The sequence below is a fragment of the Malaclemys terrapin genome, chromosome 7, assembly GCF_027887155.1.
Source record: "Malaclemys terrapin pileata isolate rMalTer1 chromosome 7, rMalTer1.hap1, whole genome shotgun sequence".
NCBI lineage: Eukaryota > Metazoa > Chordata > Testudines > Emydidae > Malaclemys > Malaclemys terrapin.
This window is the reverse complement of record NC_071511.1, coordinates 95020491-95037400: the sequence shown is the minus strand read 5'-3', so window position 1 is coordinate 95037400 and position 16910 is coordinate 95020491. Positions and strand designations below refer to the sequence as shown.

Genomic DNA, 16910 nt, shown 5'->3' with positions numbered 1-16910 from the left:
ACATTTCTATAATACTAAATATAAGTCCATTTTCATATCAATCAATCTTTTATTTGGCAAATTGAATATTTCCATTTGTGATTAAGTTTTGCCAATTGTTAGAAGTTGATTTTTTTCAGAATCATCACTTGGGTGGCCCTACTGAACATGAAATAAAGTCTATAAGCATCAGAGTGCAATATTAAACCCCTTTGGGTGTAAAATAAGCAGCTGCTGCTATTCTCTTGGCCATTTCAAAATGATTGAGGCTGGGAGGATTGCTTTAAAAGAAATTCTGTCTGGATCCTAATTTTGGGGACTTCAAAACTTATTTGGTTTATAAAATCTCTTGCTTTGGTGCGGGAATTCTGCACCAAAAATTAAAAATTCTGCGCACATTTTAAAATTCTGCAAATTTTGTCATAATCATGCCCATTTCAATTAATTTGGAAGTTTATTTCAATATATCTATCAGCAAGTACGTCTGTAACAGTACAGACACACACAAAAAATTCCCCCAGGAGTAGAGAGTTAAACCCCTTTGACAACCCAGTTCCTGTTTCTCTGCCTCCTTCTCCTCCTCCTTCCCCCGAGCCCAGCAGGGAGCCAGACACCCACAACCCCTCCCCCCCCAGCCCAGATATCCACACCCCTTTCCCCCCACAGCCCAGCTGCAGGGCCCCCCCGGCCAGACACCCACACACACACCCAGAGCTCAGCCATGCCCCTCCTTGCCCAGCTACTCTCACTCCCTACCCACCAAAGCCCAGCCATGCCCCCCAACCCAGACACTTGCCCCCTACCCCTCAGAGCCCAGGAAGGGAGAAACAGCCTGATTCCGGGTCCCAGGCTTGCATGGAGTTTCCTGCATGCTGTCTCCTTCCTTCAGGGCGCGCTGGGAACTGCCGCTGCTGAGAACCCTCTAGCTCCCTCCCCCTCCCCCAGTAGTGTCTTCTATGTGCAACCTGGGCTCTGCTGGGTCCAGTGGCCCCTAGTGGTGGCCAACAGCACTGCAGCGAGTTTCTGTGGGGGAAAGGAAATTCTGTGTACACAACATTAATTTCTGCAAAATTCTGCATTGTGCAATGGCACAGAATTTCCCCAGGAGTATTGCTTGTTAAAGGTCTTTTCTAAGTATATTTGTTTATCCACCAGACTCAGTTTCAAATAGTAATTGATGCACAACATTACATTAAAGCATAGCTATAAGGTGGAATGATATTGTTGTAATGATGTCTAGCTCAAACCATATTTTAGAGCCCCACACAGACATGACTGGTTTAGACACTCATGAAATTCAATAAGGACAAATGCAAAGTACGCCACTTAGAAAGGAAGAATCAATTCCACACATACAAAATGAGAAATTACTGCCTAGGAAGGAGTACTGCAGAAAAGGAGCTGGGGATCATAGTGGATCACAAACTAAATATGTAATGTAACACTGTTGTAAAAAAAAAAAAAAAAAGCAAACAGCATCCTGGGATGTATTAGCAGGAGTGTTGCAAGACATGAGAAGTAATTCTTCTGCTCTACCCTGCGTTGATAAGGCATCAACTGAAGTATTGTGTCCAGTTCTGGGCACCACATTTTAGGAAAAATGTGGACAAATTGGAGAAAGTCCAGAGGAGAGCAACAAAAAATGGTTAAAGGTCTAGAAAACATGGCTTATGAAGAAAGACTGAAAAAAACGGGGTTTGTTTCATCTGGAGAAGAAAAGACTAAGGGGGGACATGATACCAGTTTTCAAGTACATAAAAGGTTGTTAAAGAGAAAAATTGTTCTTGTTCATCTGAGGACAGGATGAGAAGCAATGGGCTTAAATTACTGCAAAGGAGGTTTAGGTTGGACATTAGGAAAAACTTCCTGTCAGGGAAGTTAAACGCTGGAATAAACTGCCTATAGATGTTGTGGAATCTCCATCATTGGAGGTTTTTAAGTGCAGGTTAGACAAACACATGTCAGGGATGGTCTTTAATACTTAGTCCTGCCTTGACTGCAGGGGACTGGACTAGAAGACCTCTCAAGATCCCTTCCAGTCCTACACTTCTATGACTCTATGATTCATAAGCCAAGTTTTTTAAAATCCCATTTTATAAGGAATATCGATCAGTATTTAATATTTTGGTGTTGAGTGATTATTTTTGCATTATAAGAAAAATAGCATAATCAAGAATAATAAATTACATTAGTGCTTTTAAATATATATCATATATTCAGGGCATCAAGTACAAAGGAGATAACTACATCCCTTGAATGCTAATGAGGAAACAAAAACGGCCCAAACATTTTCATATTCTTTAAACACCTGATTTTGCTTCTGATTGGCTTGCTCTTTTTTCCATAGATGGTAGAAACAAAAGTTTGTCTTGTAATGTACTATGGTTTTAGATAGATACTGCCATTACTATTATGGAAAGCAGTCTAATGTGTGGAAAATATAGAATGTATCCTAAAAAGTTTTAAAGGTTTGGGGTAATTTGTTGCATTCCCTATTAAACTGTTGTAGTACTCTGACATATATGATGTACAGTAATTCCTTGCATTCTATAGAAAATAAATATTGTGACATTGTGCAGTCTATATGGTTTTATAAAAACTTGATAATAAGTCAATATAATGTAACTGGGATAGTTTTAGAGAAAATACAGTAATAAGTGAATGTAACGTAACTGGGATATGCTTCATGCAAAAGGTCTCTTGTAAGGTATCATTACAAAGTTTATAATCTACTGAGTATGATCATCTGATTTGTATAAATGTACCACTCTTGTATCTAAAACTAGAAATATAAAATGTAACTCTGAGGGCCTATTGTAATTGTGTAAAGTGTGGACCATTAATGATGGTTTGGAATCTTGATGACTCCCATTGTCTGCAGATGGCTGTATTTACCTGTGAGTCTTCCTGTATATGTGTGTGCTGGCAAGTGAGTAATGAAGTCTTGCAGTGACATGTGATCATGTCACCTGAACTGGAATCCATCTTTAACCTGGTGCTTTTCCAGTGAGGGGGGGTGGAAACCCAGAGGGACAAAGGGTTCCCGCCTTATGCAAAAGATATATAAAGGGGGGAAGAGAACAGAGAGGGAGAGGAGCCATCATGAAGAATCCCCTAGCTACCACCTGAGCTGCAACAAGAGCTGTACCAGGGGAAAGAATTGTGCCCAGGCCTGGAAGGTGTCCAGTCTGAGAAAAAACTTACTGAAGCATCTCTGAGGGTGAGATTATCTGTATTCAGTTTGATTAGGCATAGATTTGCGCATTTTATTTTATTTTGCTTGGTGACTTACTTTGTTCTGTCTGTTACTACTTTGAACCACTTAAATCCTACTGTCTGTATTTAATAAAATCACTTTCTATTTAGTAATTCACTCAGTATGTATTAATACCAGGGGGAGCAAACAACTGTGCATATCTCTCTATCAGTGTTATAGAGGGCGAACAATTTATGAGTTTGCCCTGCATAAGCTTTATACAGGGTAAAACGGATTTATCTGGGTTTAGACCCCATTGGGAGTTGGGCATCTGAGTGCTAAAGACAAGCACACTACTGTGAGCTGTTTTCAGGTAAACTTGCAGCTTTGGGACAAGTGATTCAGACCCTGGGTCTGTGTCTGGAGCCAGACAGGAGTGTCTGGCTCAGCAAGACAGGGTGCTGGAGTCCTGAGCTGGCAGGGAAAACAGGAGCAGGGGTAGTCTTTGCACATCTGGTGGCAGCTCCCAAGGGGGTTTCTGTGATCCAACCCGTCACAAATATCTTTTTAATGGAGTGGCCAGGTCATAAATAACAGAGGAGTGAATAACGCAACATGTGAATTACAACTGCTCCATTAATTTTGCTCATTAATGAAGCTGTAACACTTTCAAGAACCGACATCAAATATTGACAACATTTAAGTTTTCTGCTGTATGTCAGGAAACAGAAAATAAGCATTGGATCAATAGTCAAGCTGACACTAGCATTTTACAATCAAACTAAGACCCTGATCCTCCAAGCAGATCCAGTAGGTAGGCTCTGAGACACCTATGGAGCCCTACTGGCTTCAGTAGCATAAGCATCTATCCATGCAGCTCTAGTTGCAGGATTGAAGCCCCAGTTTTTCTGATTATCACTTTGAGCTACAGTTTAACCATTAATTGGTCAAAAGCTAATGTGTTCTGTTTCCCCCCTTACATAATATCCATTGTAATCAAGCACTCAGTTATCCCAAGAGAGATTTGGATTTACTGGGTAGGCAGAAAAGATCCTGGGACACATCTGGATTGGGAAAATTGTTTCCCATCTAAAGAACTACGTTTGGAAAACTGTGTTTTGTCTGAGCAGTCAGAATCCTGTTTAAGAGGTATCACTATACTTACTTCCATCAGAAATAGAACCGAATAGGAAGTAATAATTAGGAAATAATCATTGCTCTGTGGTGACAGTACTAACTTTAAAACAAATATTCAAGATTTAAAAATTACTGCATCTTTTCACAGATGAAAATTAAAATATGCTAAATATAACCTTGTCTAGCACTTACTTTACTTTTGTTTCTGATGCTAGCTTCCCGAATTATGGTTACAATATTTTTCCCTAAATATAAGTAAACTAACAGCTTTTGTTGTCATTATCTTGGGATCATACATTGTCATTTTCTTTACTTTCCAAGGGAATGGTTACATTAACTACTATGTAAAATTTTTTATTTTATTCAAATTTATACTATCAAAGACTTTATCTTTCACTTGGGGCTTTTCTATCTCTGACTTGATGGAAAAGTGTGGGAATAGACCTAGTATTTCCTTCTCCCTCATATTCCCGAGAAAGGGTCACCAAAAGGGCTTTGGTATGGGAATCCTTTCACATCACCTTTGAGCTCTATACAAGGTGCCTATCTGTTGGCAAGTACTAGCAGTTACTTACCTCAGTTCATTAGAGGGTGGAATTTCTCTCACATGCTCACTCTTATTTTGTATGCTATGAATGCATAGTGAAATCTAAGGTGCTAGCCTGAATATGGTGATACCTTTGGCAAATAAATGTTTTTGAGAGGAGGGCGAGATTTTATCATAAAAAGGACTCCTATTCATTTTCATTAGTCAAAAACATACTCTTTATACATTTATATGGCACTCTGGTAGTTATCCTATTTGAATTATAGGATACAAATACCTGAATTATTTGCAGTCAAAGAAGGGCACTATTCAGGCCTTGAAGCATGGATATTAAAGTGTACATATGGATCCAAATAAAATTACTACTATCAGACTTGTCTGAAACATTCAGATCAGAAATGGAAAATACCCTATTAGATCATTAACCCATCCCCTCCCAAAGTAGGATTGTTTCTACATTCTGTGTAAGTGTTATCTTGAAGCAATAGTGGGATGTATACCATCCTCTGCAAAGAGGAGATAGGATGAATCAGCTGAGCAGTGTTATGTCAGCAGAGGGCAGTGTGAGGAATCCCTTGAGGGTGAATTTGCTTCTATTCTTTCCCTCCTACTCAGAAGATGCTCCAGAGTGACTGGAAGGGCAGTTGGTGAGGAGTGGGTCACAGAGGTAGGATATCTGGGGGTCCTGAGGACAGTGGTGTGGGAGGCAAGTAGTGGAGTGTACATGGGGAGATACCAGCTGTTAGAGCCATAGGCTCAGCTTTTTCAAGGTAAGTAGTGTTGCTGCACTCAATTTCAAAGGGAATTTAGATACTTAGAAGTCCTTTTGAAATGGAGATGTAGGCTCCTATATTAGTTTGGCATTGCAACACTGAGCACAGTGATGCCTAGATACTTAAAAATCTAGGGCAGGGGTGGGCAAACTTTTTGGCCCGAGGGCCACATCTGGGAATAGAAATTGTATGGCAGGCCATGAATGCTCACAAAATTGGGGTTGGGGTGCGACAGGGGGTGAGGGCTCTGGCTGGGGGTGCGGGCTCTGGGGTGGGGCTGGGGATGAGGAGTTTGCGGTGCAGGAGGGTGCTCCGGGCTGGGACTAAGGGTTTTGGAGGGCAGGAGGGGAATCAGGGCTGGGGCAGATGGTTGGGGCACGGGGGGAAGCTCAAGGATGTAGGCTCAGGGTGGCGCTTACCTTAAGCAGTTCCCAGAAGCAGCAGCATGCCCTTCTCCCACTCCTACACAGAGGTGCGGCCAGGCGGTCTGCACGCTGCCCTGTCAACAGGCACCGCCCCCACAGCTCCCATTGGCCACATACACGGAGAGCCCTGTCTGCCCCTATATGTAGGAGCCGGAGGGGAGCCATGCTGCTGCTTCCGGGAGCTGCGTGGAGCAGCTCCCGACCCTGCTCTCCGGCTGGAGCACCAGAGGGGGGCCATGCCACTGCTTCTGGAAGCTGTGTGGAGCAGCCTCTGACCCTTCTTCCCGGCTGGAGCGGGTCAAGCCCCAGACCCCGTTCCCCAGCAGGAGCTCGAGGGCTGGATTAAAATGGCTGGCTGGCCGAATCTGGCCCGTGGGCCGTAGTTGCCCACCCCAGATCTAGGGCATGGTGCCTAATGCTTGGAGTACCTGGAGCACTGGGTCTGTGTTTGCAGCAGCCTAGCGTGTTTGGCTCAGCAAGACAGAGTACTGAAGTCCCAAGCTGGCAGGGAAAATGGGCTCAGAGGTAGTCTCAGCACATCAGGTGGCAGTCCCAAGAGGGTCTCTGCGACCGAACCTGTCACACTTGTATTTTAGCACCCCTGGCCGTCACTATCGCCCCACACACCCTCCATCACCCAACCCCTGCTGCCTCCCCGGGCTCCTCACAAACCCCCATCATCCCCAGCCCCTGCTGCTTCTCCCTCCCCTTTATCCTGAATTCCCTTCCACAGACTCATACCCTAGAATCCTTGCCTCTTGACCATATGGCCCACCCATAAGGCCAGACCTGTTAACACATGTTGTAAGAAGCCACTTAAAATGAAGTGGTAAATTTAACACCTTTGCAGTTGTAGGACAAAGGAGGGTTAGTAGGTCACAAACTGTTGTAATGAGCCACAAAACCAGCGTCTCTGTTGAGACCATGCATGTCTAGCAAACATGTCCCCATGTTTGTCTTCTGAAGGTTTCCTTTGAGGACAATGACTAATAGGTCAGATAACACTGATCTACAGCCACAATGCTTCTGAAATAAATATAGTCAAACTTTACTAATTCTGGGTCACTGAGAACGAAAATGATGCTTAAAATTGTTGATTGGCTCTAGTTTTCAAGATATGCTATTGGGTCAGTATATACGACCCTTGACTTGGGAATGGCGGAGGATAAGTGAGTTATAAAGGGAAGGGATCTCAATTTAAACCAGAAATGACTAAAATACATCTTTGACTGGATCTATGAATAAATCTATGACTGGGTTTGGACAGTACTTGCTTTCTAGGCAAAACAATGAATGATGTAATCTGAAGCTGGTATTGCGTCATACACAATATGAATTGCATCATGTTATTCCTAGAAGTCATGGATGATGCAATCATAACGAAGCTTACATCACTCTGCTGAACAAATTGCCCTATATCAGCTCTAGAAATCATACAGTGTCGTGCTCTCTTATTTGTCAGTGTTTGATTTTTCAAAGGGACATTTCTGTTTAGCCAAAGTGAGCAGAGATGCCTCGTACTTGTGTGAACAGTGCAGATAACTTCTGCTATGTTTGTGGTGAAGTGATTTTTGCATCACAAAAGCGCAGTATAACCACTATGGTTAAGAAAGCTTATCACCTTTATTTTGGCTGCAAAATTGGAGATCAGGACAAGAGGTGGGCCCCACACATATGCTGCAACATATTTGTGCAACAAATCTTCGCCAGTGGTTGAGCAGGAAAAGGAAATCTATGCCTTTTGCAGTGCCAATGATTTGGAGAGAGCCAACAGATCATACCAGCAATTGTTACTTCTGCATGGTGCCTCCAGTTGGGAAAGGTGTGTCAAAGAAGAAAAAAAGTGGACTGTGCATTATCCAAACATTCCATCAGCTCTACACCCAGTACCCTACGGAGAAGGACTGCCGGTTCCTGATGCACCAGAATCATTCTCACTTGCGTCAGACGAGGAAGAGGAAGAGGATGAAACTTCTGGTCCTGAACCATCAATGTCACAGGACCCACATTTTCTCCCATCCTCCTCCTCTGAACCACACCTCATAACACAAGGTGAACTGAATGACCTTGTCAGGGATTTGGAACTACCCAAGAGTAAGGCAGAGCTGTTGGGCTCCAGACTACAGCAGTGGAATCTCCTGGCAAGTGATGTTAGGGTTTCCATGTTCCGTGACCGTCAAAAGGATCTTGTCCCATTCTTCTTCATGGAAGGTGATCTTGTAGCCTGCAACAACATCGATGGTGCGATGGCAGCCCTCAACATTGTTCACAATCCAGATGAGTGGAGACTGTTCATTGATTCATCGAAGACGAGTCTTAAAGCTGTTTTACTGCATAATGGCAATGTTTTGCCATCAATTCCAGTTGGTCATGCAGTCCATATGAAGGAAACCTATGACAACATGAAACAACTTTTGAGGTGCATAAACTATGACCAACATCAGTGGCAGCTTTGCAGTGATTTGAACGTTATTGCTCTCTTGCTTGGTCTGCACACTGGATACACAAAGTACTGCTGTTTTCTCTGCGAATGAGATAGTCGTGCAAGAGATTCCCACTACATCAAGAAAGATTGGCCACTCCGACAGTCATTGGAGCCTGGGAGGAAAAGTGTTCAGCATCCACCACTTGTTGAATCAAGGAAGATTTTGTTACCACCCTTACACATCAAGCTGGGTCTGATGAAGAACTTTGTCAAGGCCATTGACAAAACACAAGCAGCTTTCAAGTACCTCCATGGAAAATTTCCAAGGTTAAGTGAAGCTAAGATAAAGGAAGGTGTCTTTGTTGGTCCTCAGATTCGTGAACTTCTTCGAGATGATGCATTTGACCATGCACTGCGTGGCAAGGAAAAGACGGCATGGAAAGCCTTCCAGTTAGTGGCAATACATTTTCTCGGAAACAACAAGGCAGACAATTACAGGTTGTTGGTGGAAAACCTCCTCAAGGCATACAAAAGTATGCCTTGAGTGCAACATGTCACACTAAAGATACATTTTTTGCACTCTCATCTAGATTTTTTCCCACCGAACTGCGGAGCAGTGAGCGACGAGCACGGCGAGCAATTTCACCAGGACGTTGCAACAATGGAGAAATGCTATCAGGGCAAATGGAGCCCATCAATGCTTGCAGACTATTGCTGGACAGTGACAAGAGATGCTCCATTTAATGAATACAAGAGCCAAGCCAAGGAGCGTCGAGTAGACACTGACTAGGACTAAACTATGTACATAATAGTTTTTTGCCTTTTGTTTCATAATAGATTTTATTTATATAACCCTTTTGCTGATTTTTAAAGTGTTACATAAACAGGACAGGTGAAATATTATCATGTAAAGCAACCATAAACACATGAAAAGACCTAGGTTTACAATTTATGGTTAAAACTCTACTATCTATACAATATACATAGACATAAAATGTAAAAACTTAAATATCTTAGAAACAGTAGCCAATCAATTGTTTTAATTGTCATATTTGAATTCAGCACATCAAAATACATAATAAATAGCACATTTTATCTCTGAAGCAGACGACTTCTCAAGAATTGTAGACCAGTGTAATGAGTGATCATACTATGAAAAGTGTTCGCCTGTGGGTAATAGGGTGATTTTGTCTTTTACCGTTTTTCTGAGAGAGTTCATTTGAGAGCGGGTTTCACGTACATGGTTGTTGTGTGGGCATATGATGCATTGGATGAGGTACACCACATGTTGTGATAGGCCCATGGATCTTAAAAGGTATGTTGTGGGAGGGGTATTGATCATTGTAGCAAGAGAATTAAGTGTCCAACTCCCACTGACTTTCAATAGGAGTTGGTCTTCCAACTCTCAGAAATCTAAAATGTGTGTGTATTAAATCAGACTAAAACCTACATTTAATCATATAACATTGGAGAGTCTTCAATTTATTTGCACTGTGTGGGAAGACTCTCATTCATGGGAATGTCCTTTCATCTGCATATTAAAACAGTAGACTTCATTGCCCAAAGTTTAAGTCTAATATAGATATTTCTGAACTTACTGAAATAGATAATGTGTTCCCTGGTTGAACAGAGAGAAAAGAAGGGGAAGATCAAGATATTCTGACCCTAGCTTGATGTTCATGTGTCACCCCTTTGATTAACAATTTGGCAGAGATATTGAGTAAAATTCTGTACAAACTTATACCTTGTGTGAGCCCACTGAAATCCATGGGATCACATGGAATAAAAGTCATAGCAGAACTTGGCCCATTGAGAGTTAGAAAAAACATTCTCTCCATATTTGTCTAAGACTCTTGGCTGAAATGTGAAGGCCTTTAAATGCTCTGGACTCTTAACAGTTATTATTAACAAAATGTGAGTTATTCTGAATAACATTTTACTGGAACCATATCTTGAAACATATTAATGATTTTATTCAATATCTTAATGGAATAAAACTAAGCAAAATTGATGTTTTTAATTGATTTCCTATCTGAATAACACAGTTAGAGGAGGAGGCAGACTCAGGATTCTAGCCAGAAAACTATTCTCAAGTGAGCAATCACTCACAGCCCATAACTTGGCACGGTATGCCAGTTGGGAAGTCACTTTGGCCTAAAAACTGACAGGCCTGGTTTTTGGCTTTAACCCTGTATCTGTAATAGAATCATAAAATTCCATCTAAAGATTTCATACTATCAACTATCATAATATCAACTTTATTATCATCTGTGTGAATTTTCCAAGAATTGGATTTAGAAAACCATATTTTCAAGTATAATAACTAGTGTTTTTAATTTTATTTTATGGTCACAGAACTAAGAAACTCAAACTCTTAGGGCAAGTCTACACTATCAATTTAGTCAATCTAACTTATGTCGCTCAGGGGTGTGAAAAAGCTCCCTGCTCCCCGAGCGATGCAAGTTTCACGCTGTCCACACTGGTGCTTTGTTGGCCGGAGATGCTCTCCGGCCAACATACCTCATGCTTCTTGCCAAGGTGGCGTAATTATACTGATGGAAGAATGCTCTCCCCTCGGCATAGCGCGTCTTCACCAGATGTGCTACAACAGCGCAGCTGCATCAGTGCAGGTGCGCCAATGTAGCACTGTACTGTAGACTTGTCCTTAGAGTCGCAAATAACTAATTTTTCCAGCCATATCTCCTCAGGTTGCAAATTTGTCCACTCTGATAACAAAAATAGTAACCTATATTGCTTAGTTTAAGGAAAACGCAGTTACTGCATGAAATGGTGGTAATACTTCAAAAGATGGTACTCTTCCTTCTGCGTCTGTACTGAACCAATGCCTCATTATAGTGCTACAGGCCACAGTATTGCTGGAGGTTCCATCTTTTGGATAAGATGAAAAACTGAGACTCTTGCTTGTTGTGGTTATTAAAGATCTGATGAAACTTTTCTAAATGGAGTCCTGATTATAGCTCAAGTTGGGTAATTACTAGGGCTGTCAAGCGATTAAAAAAATTAATCACGATTAATCACACAAAAATTAATTGTGATTAATTGCACTGTTAAACAATAGAATAATATTTATTTCAATATTTCGGACGTTTTCTACATTTTCAAATATATTGATTTCAATTATAACTCGGAATACATAGTGTACAGTGCTAACTTTATATTTAGTTTTTATTACAATTATTTGCACTGAAAAAAAAGAAATAGTATTTTTCAGTTCACCGAATGCAAGTACGATAGTGTAATCTCTTTATTATCAAAGTTGAACTTACAAATGTAGAATTATGTACAAAAAAATAACTGCATTCAAAAATAAAACAATGTAAAACTTTAGAGCCTACAAGTCCGCTCAGTCCTATTTCTTGTTGTCAGTCAGTCAATCGGTCAGACAAACAAGTTTGTTTACATTTGCAGGAGAGAATGTTGCTTCAGGTGACATTGTGAACAAGAAAGTGAGATATCCCATCTCCTAGAACTGGAAGGGACCTTGAAAGGTCATTGAGTCCAGCCCCCTGCCTTCCTTAGCAGGACCAAGTACTGATTTTGCCCCAGATCCCCAAGTGGCCCCCTCAAGGATTGAACTCACAACCCTGGGTTTAGCAGGCCAATGCTCAAACCACTGAGCTATCCCTCCCCCCAGTGAAACAGGTGTTCTCATTGCACTGTTGTAGCCAGTGTTGCAAGATATTTACATGTCAGATACGCTAAAGATTCATATGTCTCTTCATGCTTCAACCACCATTCCAGAGGACATGTGTCCATGTTGATGGCAGGTTCTGCTCGATAACAATACAAAGCAGTGTGGACCAACGGATGTTCATTTTCATCATCTGAGTCAGATACCACCAGCTTTTTTGGTGGTTTAAGTTCTGTACTTTCCACATCAGAGTGTTGCTCTTTTAAAACTTCTGAAAGCATGCTCCACTCCTCATCCCTCTCAGATTTTGGAAAGCACTTCAGATTCTTAAACCTTGGGTCATGTGCTGTAACTATCTTTAGATCTCACATTGGTACCTTTGCATTTTGTCAAATCTGCAGCGAAACTGTTCTGAAAAAGAATAACATGTGCTGAGTCATCATCCGAGACTACTATAACATGAAATATATGGCAGAATGCGGGTAAAATAGAGCCGGAGACATACAATTCTCCCGCAAGGAGTTCAGTCACAAATTTAATTAACACAGTATGGAAGCATGTCCTCTGGAATGGTGGCCGAAGCATGAAGGGGCATACAAATGTTTAGCATATCAGACAAGTCAATGCCGGCTACAAAAGTCCCACATGAACCCTGGTTCTCACTTTCTGGTAACACTGTAAATAAAAAGTGGGCAGCATTATCTCCTGTCAATGAAAACAAACTTGTTTGTTTTAGCGATTGGTTGAATGAGAAGTAGCACTGAGTGGACTTGTAGGCGCTAAAGTTTTGCGTTGTTTTGTTTTTGAGTTCAGTTATGTAACAAAAAAAAATCTCCATTTGTAAGTTGCACTTTCATGATGAAGAGATTACACTACAGTACTTGTATGAGGTGAACTGAAAAATACTGTTTCTTTTATCATTTTTACAGTGAAAATATTTATAATAAAAATAATAATATAGAATGAACAGTATTTGTATTTTGTGTTGTAACTGAAATCAATATATTTGAAAATGTAGAGAAACATCCAAAATATTTAATAAATTTCAATTGGTATTCTATTGTTTAACAATGTGATTAAAATGGCGATTAATCACAACTAATTTTTTTTAATCACATGAGTTAACGGCTATTAATCGACAGCTCTAGTAATTACATTCTACTGCCTCAATTTCCTGTATTTTATGTGGAAAAAATAATCCTCATTTCCCTTGCTAAAAACTGTTGTATAGCACTAAGTGCAGAAAAACTGCCATGTTCTATGGAAGAGATACATATATTTCAGTGGCATGTAAGTGATGCTTATCTACTCTGATATAGGAACTCCTTAATGCCACCTGGCAAGAGGGATACAGGAATGTCCTGATTCTGGTATGTACATTCTGGGTCAAAGAATGTCATGTGAGGTCTTAAATGAAAGCTAGAGCACACCGGTCAATAATTTCATTGTGAAATGTATGTACAGAGATTAGGTAAGGAGTTATGTGTGTATATATACCGAAAATACATTTTAGAAGTCTATATCAAGGCAGGGTAGACAAACAGGTTTTCTGTCAGACAAGAAATATTTATTCACCAGTCTCCCTGTTGAGATGTAAATTAAGCATTGTAAGATAACACAATGGCTAGCCATTTACATACAAAGTCAAGACAGCTGTGAAGTCAACAGGTAAGAACACACAGGAAGAACAAGTGATGAGGGGTTATACGGCCTCTGAGTACAGACAATGAACTTTGGGGATATAGACAGAAGGCAAATCAGACAATCCTTTATCCTGCACCTAGGAAGTAAACAGGCAGTGTGTTTACATTCATGACAATGGGATCACAACCAGCCTCGGTTGGAAATGCTGCAGAAGACGTTGGGTGAGATAAGACTTCTTTAGACAGCAGACTAGTCAGTTAAGTTTAGTCTCTAGAAAGCATGTTATGATTTTGTTTTCTATATAACCCTTTGTTTCCACTATTCTTACTCACTATTTCTTGAATCTCTGGTAATAAATGTATCCTTGTTTTCACTATAAATATATCTAAGTGCTGTGATATTAAGCAAGGTGCTGATCCTGAGCTAAATCATACAACCTTTTGCATATACAGTTCCCTTGGGGATAGCCAACCTAGTATTTCTGGGGGTGTTCAGCAGAGAATGGGCTGGACACTACAGGGGCTGCTTCAGAAGGGCTCAGGGACTGGAGTGTACGTATTGTTAACCTACAAAGCAAAGCAAGGGCTAGCATTGCCTGGTAGTGTTAGAGAGCTGAAACGCACCTTAGCACAAGCAAGTCTTCCTAAGCTGGAGGCAGGGGGATACCTAGATAGCTCACAGTCCTAGGTACCCCAAGAACTGTCACATATACCTACAATACATAAGCCCTGATTCTGTAAAAACTTACACACATGCTTATGATGCATGTGAATACTCCCATTAACTTCAGTGGATTACTCACATGTACAGGGCCGGTGCAAGGATATTTTGCGTCCTAGGCGAAACTTCCACCTTCCGCCCCACCCCCCGGAGCATCACTTATTATAAACTTTCAAAAATGAATACTGCATAATATGGCATTGTGCATTAGAATTAATACACATTTGGCTTGAAAATTTATTAATTTGTTATTGTTTTCACTTTGCACAACATAGCATGGACCTTAAAATAAATCACATACATTATACACAATACACTGTCACTTCCTTCCTTCATTCTTTCATATCAAAATCTACTACATTTTATTCTACCTTTATAATATCCAATTATTGTTATTAATAAAATTTATAAAATTAGAGTTTTGCATGGTGTCAAGTATCAGGGGGTAGCCATGTTAGTCTGTATCCACAAAAATAACAAGGAGTCTGCCAGCAACTACACACCACACCACAGAAACACTAACCCAGAAACCAGTCTGTAGTGAGTCGGTGTGGCTCCCCTCCTGCCCAGAAGAGGGAGCCCACGTCCAGGCACCAGAGTGGGTGGAGCCACCGCCGCCTGTCCCCGCCCCCCGGAAGTCAAGGGGCGGGACAGGAAGTATAAAGGCCGGCCGTCAGAGCTCAGTCTGCGGCCAGCCACCACAGGGAGCAGACGTGCGGCCGGGAGCTCCCGACCAGGAGACCTCCGAGGCCCGGGCCCTAACTGGCCTGAGCTACCCTGGGCACGCTACGAGGAGGAGCTGCCGGAGCCTGTCTGCGCCCGTCGCTGGGAGGATCCCTGGGAGCCCCACCCCACTAACCCTGAGGGCGAGACTGCACCAGAACCCCTCCGCCCCTGCTGCTACCCGGAGGAGCCGCCCGAGTGCCGTTGGCCTGATTTCCCGGCAGCGCTACCGGACCTGCCACCAAGCCCTGGCCGAGAGGAGCCCATGCAGATGGAGCGGCCCGAGCCCGGTGCGACGAACGAGGTAGGCTCTGAGGGGGATCATGGAAGTAGCCCGGGGGTAGCCGACCCCGGTCCGGCTGCAAACGACTGTGAGCCAATGTCAGTGTGTTGCGATCTGGATACCCCACTGACCAGCAGCGGCAGTAACCGCTGCTAGGGCCCCGGGCTGGAACGCAGTGGAGTGGGTGGGCCTGCGTTCCCCCCTGCCACCCCCGCTCACGGGTGGCAGGTTTCCCCCTCACCCAACGCATGGCTACAGGAGCCTAGGCGTGCCTTACCTGTTTATTCACTCAGCCCCTGCAACTAAGGGCCTGAGCTTGAACTGTGTTTGCCCCGCCCTGATCCAGGGCCTGGGCTCCTGAACTGTTTATCCGCTCAGCCCCTGCAACTGAGGGCCTGAGCTTGAACTGTATTTGCCCCACCCTGATCCAGGGTCTGGGCTCCCTAGCTAGCTGTCGGTTTTGCTCTGTCCCTGCACCGGAGGGCCGGAGCTGCTGAAATAACTGTCTATTTACCCCAACAGTAGTGAGTCGGTGTGGCTCCCCTCCCGCCGGAAGGGTCGAGTCCCGGCAAGGACCTATTACACAGTCCCTATAGCAAACCTCGTTGCCTACTCTGTCCCCAGATCTACTCTGGTGACACTATCAGAGGACCCAACCACATCAGCCACACCATCAAGGGCTCATTCATCTGCACGTCTACTAATGTTATATATGCCATCATGTGCCAGCAATGTCCCTCTGCCAGGTACATTGGCCAAACCGGACAGTCCCTACATAAAAGAATAAATGGACACAAATTGGACATCAGGAATAGTAACATACAAAAGCCAGTAGGTGAACACTTCAATCTCCCTGGTCATTCTATTACAGATTTAAAAGTCACTATTCTTGAACAAAAAAACTTCAGAAACAGACTTCAAAGAGAAACAGCAGAACTAAAATTCATTTGCAAATTTAACACCATTAATTTGGGCTTGAATAGGGACTGGGAGTGGCTGGCTCATTACAGAAGCAACTTTGTCTCTCCTGGAATTGAGACCTCCTCATCTATTATTGGGAGTGGACTACATCCACCCTGATTGAATTGGCCCTGTCAACACTGGTTCTTCACTTGTGAGGTAACTCCCTTCTCTTCCTGTGTCATTATATAATGCCTGCATCTGTAACTTTCAATCCATACATCTGAAGAAGTGGGTTTTTACCCAGGAAAGCTTATGCCTAAATAAATCTGTTAGTCTTTAAGGTGCCACTGGACTCCTTGTTATTTTTATAAAATTAGAATGGCGGACACTCCGTCATACTGGGGGATTGGGTTTGGTGGGGAAGGGAAGCAGACTGGGTTCGGTCACTGGGAGGATCGGGTTTGACTGGGGAGTGCAAGGGGAGCAGACCGGGTTCAGTCAGT

General features: G+C 42.5%; 1 protein-coding gene across 6 annotated transcripts in view; it reads right to left on the bottom strand.

Moving 5' to 3' along the window:
* Positions 1-16910, bottom strand: part of PCGF5 (polycomb group ring finger 5) — a 103789-nt gene that overhangs the window by 55694 nt on the left and 31185 nt on the right. The gene's annotated exons all lie outside the window — the stretch shown is intronic.